General features: G+C 43.4%; 1 pseudogene; it reads left to right on the top strand.

Annotated features, from left to right (window-relative positions):
* Positions 1-3261: 3261 nt before the first annotated feature.
* LOC134439439 (uncharacterized) lies at positions 3262-9975 on the top strand (annotated as a pseudogene).
* Positions 9976-11403: the final 1428 nt, after the last annotated feature.

Genomic DNA, 11403 nt, shown 5'->3' with positions numbered 1-11403 from the left:
TGTGTTTTCAATGTATGCGGTTAGCAGGTCCAAAACATTCTGCAATCCGGAACCTCTGCTGGGCCCCAGACACAGCACCTACTGGTTGCTTGCTCTTCTCTAACTTCTGCAGGACCAATAGCATTTTCTGACGAGGTAAAAATCAGTGACACTTTCTATTTCAAATTCTAACCTTAAAACTGTCTGTGGACATCAGAAGACTGAAACAATGAAAATATTATGCATGTTAAAACCTGGGGACCATTCCATCAACGGCGCTAACCCCAAATCCGAGTTCAAGTCGGTAAACTGCGCTATTTTTAGACGCAGATCCGTTCCATCAGTCTTGCTAACCTGAAACTCAGCTGAGTTGCCACGGTAATTATGCTCCAACGGTTCCCAGGTTTAACACCAGGCTAAATGAATCAGTGTTGCAAAAAAACATGAACCTGTAGGAAACAGCTGTCACAACGGGCACGTTCCGCTTGATTCCCGCCATCATTTTACGACATCAAAGCGAACCAGTCACTCTATTTTAATAGTCTATGATGTGATAATGCCAGTAAAAACTACAATAGTTACCCTCGTCTTTCATTTCGGGCGATTTCTGATAAGCAGCACATTTCAAAAAAACTTTTATAGTACAGTGGAATCCGCTTATAGTGGTCACGTTTGTCCGAGCCAATTTGAACACTGTAAGCGATTGATTACTAAAACCGAATTTGTATTATTTCACCCCTTTTTTTCGTCTCTACCTGTCTGGCAAAAATGAGCGCTGAGAAAGACGAGGCTTACATGCATTTCAAAGCATAGACCACGCACGGGTCGTCATCTCTTATGATGTCAAATAAGTTTGTAAAGTTCCCATTCCACAAACGTTTTCTGGCGAGTTTCTGCACAGTGTGATTCAGGTTATGCATGCAAAACGCCGCAAGACTGCGCACTTAAAATTGCCACGCCGATAAATAACACACTGTTGCATAGCCTGCTGTACAGTAGTAGCCTACAACGTGTTTTTTTTTTGGACACCGTTTAAAAAAAGCCACGCAAAGAACTGGTTGGAATTGGGAAAGTCGCGCTGGGCTTGCTGGCATAGGAGAGATGAGAAGGGCGAGGGGGAGTGGGAGGGACTCGTGGGGAGACGCAGCCTGTACAGCTGTTGCAGTTTAAACACAAGGTAGCCTGAGGAATGCCAAGCTTCGCCAAAACATCTCGTTGGCTCGTTTTTGGTAAATTTTCATACGTTTCGAAGAGCCTATGTTTTTCATTCCCAGAATAAGAGAGACATGATTCACGTGCTTGCTGCCCGGTGTTAACTCGTTAGGCTACATTGGCTAGCGAGACAGAAGCATGTGTACACAGCCTCATCACCAGAGAGTTTCTATGTAAACAGGTTGCGTCCCCACTCAGTCGAGCCATGCCTGCAGTTCACTGGGGTGCTGTCGGGAGAGCGCAGCCCATTCACTGTATGGAGTTTGCACTCCTCGGTTGGCGCCCCTAGAGTAGGCTTCAGTAGGCTACCACCCGGAAAAGTGGCGAGTTGAGTCTCGCGCAATACCCTTACAACCTATCTGGCATATACAGAAGCAGACGTCGGGAAAGGAATCGCGGGAGTAAAAAATGAAATGGCTACACTGAGTTTTTCAATACTTTTTGCACATGTTTACATTCATAAAATGACAAAAATGAACATTATAAGCGGATTTTTGATCACTGTAAACGAATTATTTAAACAGCATTTGTATAGAAATGATTCTGTCCCAAGCTTTTTGATCTATATAAGCGGTTGATTACTATATCCGTGACCACTATAAGCGGATTCCACTGTATTGATTTACTAAGATCAGATTGGACAATTCCTTGCAGGTGTGCTACGTAATATGTTGTTGCCCCGGGTTCAAGTCTTGCATGGCGATGTTAGAAATGAAAACTTCATAAGATACTTTTGCCCATTCACTCCTTTGATTTCGCTTTGTGGCTGGCTTCATTTGCTGTCAAGCAATAGGCCTAGGTCTACCAATAGGCCTACCTTAAATGTAGACCTTAAGACTATTTTCAGCATAGGCAATAAAAAAACGTCTTCACAACCACGCAGACGCCTACGCTTGGAGTTTACATTGCAATGATTCAATGATCTCTGCCTAACGTTTTACCTAATATGCCTTAATTTATCATAAAACAAATTCTTCTGAAAGATCAAATTAAAACACCTTAGATGATGCAAGCATTTTATTTTAGGGCGTTGAAATGATGGCAGATTCGTACGAGACTCTCCTTTTGGTAATTGAGTTAGGGGTCTTACACACCAAAGCGGTAAAGCGTCGCGGAACGGCCGCGTTTTTTACCGGCGTCAGTGAAAATACATTGAAACATATCTGTCCTTACACACCAACCGGCGGTAGTCGAGCGTCAGCGGCGCGGGAGCCGGCTCCGCGCCGCGCTGCATTTGGAAAATAGATCTCGAGCTTATTTTTCACGCCGGCGACCGGCGGTGTCTCATTCAAATGAATGGCAAAGTAGCATGCTAGCTTTGGCTGTGGGGAGGGTTTTGAATAGGACTGGCCGCACACGCCGACGCTGTCAGTGTGAAAGGCAGAGAAAAACACGCCGGCCAAAACTAAGCAGAAAGGCCGCGTCCGTCCCAGGACCGTTCCGTTCCGCCTTGGTATGTTTTGGCCCTTATGATCTGTCATTGCGCATGGTGGGGCTTGAACGCTGGTCTCTCAATCACAGTGCGGTTGTGTTACCGCTCACCTACAGATGGTCGCCTAATATCTCCGATAAAGACTTGATTTGACAAGGCATGCCCGAGTCTACAACGTCATCGCATTTTCGACAATCGTTGATATGGACTACCCTTGTACAACGTGCACAAGCGCAACGCCTGCTTTGATTGAGCGCGGCTGAAGTGAAACTAGCCTAGACGCAGCTGATCCTCAGTGGTGGAACGGCGGCTGCCTCAAGAATCCGTGTATCATTCGTTCATTTGTTTTTTCGATTTAAAACAGAATTGAAAAAATGAAAACAGCATTTGATTTTTCGTTTTTCCCTTTCCAAAACCAGAAATCGGATTACGGTTCGTTTTCTCGTTTTTTCCATTCTGCACCTCCAAACGGAAAATGGAAAATGAAACATTCGAAATTCCGATTAACAAAATCCTGGCGGCGTTGGTTGTCAGGGTAACCAATCGCGAGCCACATTAGTAACCATTTATCGCGGTAGTAACATAGTAATATCACTTCATTCATTCAGCGTAAGGATAGGCCTAGTAGCACTATAATAATGGCTGGTTTGAAAGAGCACTGTGAGCTCATAGAGCAAATGTTTAGTTCGGTAAAGACCCATTCCGAAATGTCTGAGACATTACGAATTATGGGAGTTAAGGGCTCATCGGAGATGTCTGTGAGGAGGTTCAGTGGCGAAGTAGGGCTACGGCGGAAGGGGCACGTTACAGACCAGGAGTTGGAAGAAGCAGTGATATCTTCCATTCAAAAGGTGAGTGGGTCTAGTCTAAGTCTAGTCATGTGTTTGAATATTATTGTCAGAGCTGTATGAGTCCCGTAGGCTACGATTCAGGGGCAGACGAGCCCCAGATGAGGACCAAACAAATTGCCATCTGGGCTATGGGCTACTGTTGTCAAATATAATAGCCGATTAGCTGTAATAATTGTAGGCTAATCCTGACGTAGAACATTTGTTTGTTTGTTCATTTGTGTTTATTTACTGTTCATAGACCGGTCCAACATACGGACGGAAATTTATGACGGGATACCTGTCATCTGTGGGGGTTAAAGTGGGTGAATCCCGAGTTGGAAGGATCCTCCAGTCCGTCCATCATCCTTACAATGAGCTGCGTCGTGAGGTAGGCCTACAGCGTGCGCAAATATGAGTTCTGAAATCGCTGACATCATGAAGTTGACTTAGTGTAAGAGGTGGAAACCCATCCTACATTAATCCAAGATAGAGTAAGGTCGCCATATTCCGCCCACTTCACTGATCACTTCACTGAAAACGTGATAATATTACTCTTTCAAATAATATTTAATTATGCTATCGTGTATTTTTGGATAGCGGTAACTGTGTAGATGAGGTAATAAGCAATATTAGCTAACATTGGTAGCCCTTTCTATCGTAATTTGGCGATAACGTCCAGCATGTCCAAAATCTAGTTTCAGCACAATTCCCCGGCGAAAGGCTCCCAATTCTGTCCGCTTGATTTTAGGTCGGTATTTCCATTACTGTTTATCATTCCTTCATGCTGTTGTGCTGATTTCGTTCACACTTGTAGTCCTGGCTTTACCGATGCAGGAACTGTGATTAGTTTGGTCGTTACTGTGGAAACGGTTCAATAATTTTGGTCCTAAAGTGAAACAGGGAAGCGGCCAGGGCGAGTTTATAGCCAGACTGTCGTCGTGAAATTAAAGTTCCATCTGCCGTTACGACACCCTTCATTACAATGCTGTTTATGGCCGTTTGACTCGGTTTTAAATGTCATCACCGTTTCAAATATTAAGCATACAAACTCCGTATCATGTCGATATCCATTCCTGACTTAAACAGTGGATACATAATTAACTATAATCACTTATAAGTAGGCGGGCGGAATTGGGGGACGGGCGGAATTAGGCGACTTTACTATAGTAAAGTAGTAAATGTGCTTAATTGCCATCCTGCATGGTGTCATGTTATTTTGCATCATGGCATTTTGTCTGTCTTTTTTTTTTTTCTTCAGTATACTCAGGGCAGGAGTGTAATTGAGAAAAGTAGGCCTATACCTACGTGCGTCAAAATGTAGCCTACACAAGTACAAGTAAACAAAAAAATTAAACTACTTAAAAAGTAAAGAACATAAAAAACACTCAAGTGCAATACTTACAGATGGTGTCACTTCAATCTGCTCACAACATAACCGTACCGTGGCAGCGTACCGTGGTCATTACACCCTGTGGCCATTCGGAATGCGGGGGGCAGTATAGCACTGCCTGTGCTTGTGCGTCTGTTTGTGCTTCCGTGCTTGTCCCTCCCCAAGTTTTAGTAGTAGTAGAAATACAGTCAGCAAATTGCATGTTTTATTTAGCATTGGGTATTTGATAGGGCATTTGATAATAACAGAAGTGTGAGCCCTAAACAAGACCACCACGTGAATTTAAACTCGACTTTTTTCTGTCTTGCATTCACCGTCTCCCAATCCGCCCCTAATTTATTTCGGCACTATTCAAATCAGGAACGGGTATCCTCAGGATACAGAGTTTGCATACCTACAATTTGTACCAGTAAAGACAATTAAAACCGTGTCAATCAGACAGGAACACCATTGTAATTAAGTGTGTCCCGTAACGCCAACATGAGAGAGATCGAATTTTAAATTTGGCGACGACATTCTGTCTTCAAAACTGGCATCGGCCGCTTCCAATTTAGGACCACCATAGGCCTATTCAACCGTTTCCACAACCTCACTGATCACAGTTGCTTCATCTCTAACGCCAGGGCTAAGAATAACGAAAATAGCAAAACAGAGTAGGCTAACAAACCTTGGAGAGACTGAGGAGACATGAAATCAAGCGGCGGAGTTCGGACCATTTTGAGTGGACCGATGTTGCTTGCTTTGTGTATCAAGTAAGCCTGTCTCATTTGTGCGATGAGCACAAAAACACAAATTGAACCACTCGTAGCCTATAGCCACTCGTAGCCTATAGCCACTCGTAGCCTATATGTGTGTGAGTCAAACAGACATGAACAACATTGTAGCCTAATGAAGTAGTGCCCCGTCACGTCAGCATGAGAGAGGTGATTTTACATTTGGCGACGACATTCTGTCTTTAAAACTGGCGCATTGGCCGCTTCCCCTATTGCAGGCTATTACCTGATCTACACTGTCGCTACCACAAAAAAACAAGGTAGCACAACTTAATACTATTACTAGCCTATATATCTAGTAAATAGTAGGTTGAAGACGGGGTATTATTGGTGCACTGCTTTTTGCGAAGCAGAGTAATCTGCTTTAGTGTAGCTCATTGTACGTTGATCCCTCCCTCAGTTTTGGTAGGCTACAATTGGAAAGAGTCAGCCAATTGCGCGTTGCACGTAACATTGGGCATTTGATAATAACACAAGCGTGATCCCTAAACAAGACCGCCAGTCGACAGTGTTTTGTTTCTATTATTCTGTCCTGCATTCACCGTCTCAATTCCGCTCCTAACTTATAAGTGATGACTGTTAATTATTTCTGCACTAGCCTATTCAAGTCAGGAACAGATATCCTCAGGATACGGACTATTAGGTTGAAGACTGTTGACTGTTGTGCGCGATCGACGGGATTCCGGTTAACTGGGGATGTGATGGACTGCACACGTGACAAGACATCTGTTACACTAGGTGTGGCTAATCATGTGTGATTAGGACTGCAAATTCAGTTGCTTCGGTGGAGATTCGAACCAACAATATGACTGGGGAACTATGACTCCTTCGTAGGCTGGATAACCTATCACGCCACGACATGTCACAAAAGGCTGTGCAGTGAGTCCCGTGCACTGCACTGCACTGCTGTAACCCACCCCCTCCCCCATAGACAAACATTAATGTTCTGAAAAGTTCAACACGTTCTGAAAATTTTAGCCGCTTTGCATTAAGTTTTCAGCAGACACTTGTCCACGGTGACGCAACATCGAAAGAGAAAGCAGAGACTGATCACAAATAACTGAATAAAGATTTCATTTATTTAAAAACACAGCATTTGTATGAAAATGTGCTGGGTGACCACACTGCCTATCTAGATGTACGTATAGCAACAATGAGAAAGAGAGGGAGAGCGATTAGCGGCGTATGTGTGTGTGTGTGTGTCGGGGAACATTTGAAGTGAAAAAACAACCCTCCCCCACTTCTGTTGTTGGTCTACCACAAGTCAATCCTTGTTTACCAGACTATCTTGTAGTACTTTGTATTCATGAAGTTCATAAAGCCATAGCCTAATATTGTTATATATAGGCTAAGGTATCAAAAATCCCTCCGCATTTCTGCATTGAGTTCATAGGCTAAAACAACTTTATTTAGGCCTGACTTATTTAGCTTACTTTATTAGCCTTATTTATTATCGTATTTAGGCTTTAACGTAGGCCTATTTTACAAAATATCGAAAGAAGGAAAAGAAAAGACAGACAAGTTGAGGCTTACTGATCGTAGCCTATTACAGCAAATCGAACATGCGCTTTATGAACACACTAGCCTGAGGGCAAACATCTTGTTGGCACGATTGAGATAACCAGGCCATGCCAGGAATTCAATTACCTGGGCACACACTAAAATACTGACAGGCTACAATTGCTTGGATCTTCGGAGCGCAGTGGGTCCGGGGGGATGGGTGGAGATGGCACGCTTGATGTATTTTTTCCCCACCCCTGCATGCACGCACGTGGACACACGGGGTCGGGACATTCACCACCACAATACCATGAGCAAATGACTGAGTGCGGCTAAATATTGTTGCATAGCGTAGCCTAATTATTCACGCATCACGTCAAGTCACAAATTAGTAGTCTCTTGCAGTTGACCTATGCCAAATTAACGTCCTCCCTGTAAGGCTGCACTAATTCAAACAGGTAGAGAAGTCGGCTTAGCCTATAGCCAAAGTCTATAAAATGTAGCCTATTTTTTGTAATTTCCAATTATCTAGGCTATGTTTACGATAACGATTTGTTGCGCTACGACGGTGCTCAAGACAAGTTGGATCATAGTCATCTCAAGTGCTCCCATTAAAAAACGGCTGGGGTGTTACACCGGGAAGACCGCCGTCTTCTCTTTGCTGCCTAAATTGTAACAGTTTAAATGCCTCATCTCCAAGCAGCACAATCGAAACTATTGGCTATCTAGCTTGTGAGTTTGGCTGGTATCCAACAAGACGAGTCAATTGGCATTAGGTCTTGCGAAGAGTGGAAAGAGTTACGTTACAGGCTACGTCGCGTGTGTGTGTGGGCGAGAGAGGGAGAGAGAGAGCGAGAGAAAGAGGCGCTTCCCCGCAGAAAGGGCATAGCGATGTCTCCAAATATTAGACAAATGCAGCTTATTTTAGTTAAGTAGACATCAGGGGAGTATTTTGCTTAAAAGCAACGCCGACCTGATTGGTTCATATTGCTCTAGCAGTGCGTGTCATTTACATCTTGCCAGCCTATGTTCTTAAATAAATCTCTAACTTATAGCGATTCCAAACTTGTCCCCCACCCATCGCACAACGTGAAAGGTGAAACGTGTGTAGCCTATGCTTAAATACTGCCTAAACTGTAACAGTTTAAATACCTCTTCTCCAAATAGCACAATCGAAACTATTGGCTATCTAGCTTGCGAGTTTGGCTGGTATCCAAAAAGACGAGTCAATTGGCATTAAGGTTTGCAAAGACAGCAAAGAGTTACGTCGCGTGTGTGTGTGGGCGAGAGAGAGAGCGAGAGAGAGAGGCACTTCCCCGCAGAAAGAGCAAGGCCCAAGCATAGCGGGCGCTCCCAAGTGCCACCTGGCGGTTGTTTGGGTACACTGCAGCTAGGCCCGGTACGTACCGAGGTAGATGACGTGGCATTACCTCGGCAAAGGGTGTGCATTGTAGGGGGACCATCTGTAAGTGTAGGGCTAATTAGTTACTTTCCACCACTGCTTAATGTTGTGTGTGTAGCAGAAGGTCTACATAGTAGCCTAATCATATTTGCAAATAACCTGAATGTTTGTGTTGATGTATGGGCCTATATTTCCATTGATTACATTGTACTTCTTTTAGGGAGCTAGAAACCTGAATCCAGTCCCTTATCATGCTGATTATACTGGCCATAAGTTGCATATGGACCAAAACGAGAAGTTAGGCTTGTTTGGAGTTACCCATGTGTTGGCTGTGGACGGGTTCAGCAGCAAAATTGTTGCAACATCGACAATGCCTGTGAAGAACAATCTTGTCATCTATGAGAGGGTTTACAGGCAAGTCGGCAATCCTCTGTATCAATGTCACATGTCTGCTCAAACGCAAATGTGATGTAGCCTACAAGTGATTAATCCGTTAATGTATTAAGTAATCAATGCCAATTTACACTGACCTTTTTCATTTCTTTCCTTTCTTTTTTAATACAGGAAAGCAGTTGTCAACTATGGGATGTGGCATCAGGTTAGAGTTGATCACGGGAAGGAGTTCTTTTTAACACTTTATATGCAGGAGAAGTTGGCTGACCACCGACACAACACCAACAGACTCCCTTACCTTCAGACAACATCTTCAAAGGTTTTTTTTTTTCTGCTACTACTTCTACTAGGTCTTCTACTTGGAGCATGCTTATAACGATTTTAGCTGTCTTCAGTCTTTTATGACTTTTGGGTGGTTAAAAAGATGTCTGAAATGTGTCATATACAAAACATTTTGTTTGTGTGTGTATTTTAAACAGAACTTCGCGTGGAGAGAATTTGGCCAGTCTACAACAGAGTGAATTATCCAATCAAACAGGCCCTCATCCACCTAGAGGACCAGGAACTGTTGGACATGCAGGACGACATGACCAAGTTCTGCGTCTCAAATTTGGCTTGTCAAGTCTTGCCGGAGTTGTGTAGTCCTGGAATGCACACAGAATACCAGGTAAAGTGTAATAGCTTACAAGTGTAATAGTTCGTATCTGACAAAAAAAGGTTGTGCGAAACTTAAAACTTTATTTTTACCCATTTTAGGCAGAGGGATACCAAACAACCTGGCGGCTGCTGGGTGTCCAGCTCGCTGGCCTGCTGAGCTGCTACCCAATGCAGCTGAGGCAGCACAAAGGTATGAGGAGGAGCTGGGGTCATCTCTGACGTGGGTGTCAGCCTTTGGCTCTGACCCGTTTCCCTCTGAGGACCAGCGAGGTCTTGCGGAGCAACTCTTTGGGTAGAGGTTCCCAGACCTATCCCAGTTATTTGATACAGTGGTCAACCAGGACTAAACCATATTTCAGGAGGCACTGCTCCATCTCGTTCATGTGTCCGACATGCATACAGTGTAAATACATAAATAAATACTTGTGAATCGTGTTGAAATCAATATTGTTTTATTATTTATTTACTTTAAAAAAGCTTTGCCAGCACGGCCATGGCCTAGTCAAACCCCGCCACCTCAGTAATTTCCCTGCTGTCCACAGGAGACCTACATTTTGGACAATAATCGTGCCCTTGGTCCCACCTCTGGATGCACACCCTGCATCCTAAGATGCTCCTGCAGCACGACGCAAAAACTGCTTTTTCCACAGGACCTGTAGATTAAAAAACATAACATTTTGGTAGATCTTAGTTATTTTACCTTAGGCCTGTGTGTGTAGTTTACATTCTTTATGAATATAAGTTACGTTGTACTAACCTGTGCACACAAGGCAGCTGAAGACTGTCCTCAGGGCAACTCACAACCTCCATATCTGTAATCCAACCCCTTTGCCATTGATATTAAATGACATACAATACATGATATTTGAAGTTGGCTAAGGAACACTGCATATAATATCATTTTGAAAATCAACATGGCTTCGACTGGGGTTCGAACCTCCAACCCCCATATCCCTAATTCAGCACATTTGCCATTCATGCTAAATGACATACATGGCATTTTAAGTTGGCCAAGGAACACTGCATATGATATAATTTTGAAAATCAACATGGCTTTGACTGGGGTTCGAACCCCCAACCTCAATATCTGTAATTCAGCCCATTTGCCATCCATACTAATTGACATACATGGCATTTTAAGTTGGCCAAGGAACACTGCATATGATATAATTTTGAAAATCAACATGGCTTGGACTGGGGTTCGAACCCCCAAACTCCATATCTGTAATTCAGCACATTTGCCATTCATACTAAATGACATACATGGCATTTTAAGTCGGCCAAGGAACGCTGCATATGATATAATTTTGAAAATCAACATGGCTTGGACTGGGGTTCGAACCCCCAACCTCCATATCTGTAATTCAGCACATTTGCCATCGATACTAAATGACATACATGGTATTTTAACTTGGCAAAGGAACACTGCATATGATATAATTTTGAAAATCAGCATCGCTTCAAGTGGGATTCGAACTCTCAACCTCCATATCTCTAATCCAGCACATTTGCCATTGATAATAAATGACATACATGGCATTTTAAGTTGGCCAAGGAACACTGCATATGATATAATTTTGAAAATCAACATGGCTTCAGGTGGGGTTCGAACCCTCAACCTCCATATCTCTAATCCAGCACAATGCGTTACCACTAAGCCAAGCAGCTAGCTGTCATGCACAGTCCAGCAAGACTATATTACATTGCATTGCAGAGCTGAACAATAGACTTCTAGAATGGTTGCTCGCACCTGCTCGTTAAGAATAGAATCTTGAGACAGTGACAGTTGAAATGGAACACTTTATTGGCTGCACCTGTTCTGATTGACTGTAATG

Source organism: Engraulis encrasicolus, chromosome 23 (genome assembly GCF_034702125.1).
Source record: "Engraulis encrasicolus isolate BLACKSEA-1 chromosome 23, IST_EnEncr_1.0, whole genome shotgun sequence".
Taxonomy (NCBI): Eukaryota; Metazoa; Chordata; class Actinopteri; order Clupeiformes; family Engraulidae; genus Engraulis; species Engraulis encrasicolus.
Note: the sequence above shows the minus strand (reverse complement) of the source record. Positions and strands in the feature narration are given on the sequence as shown.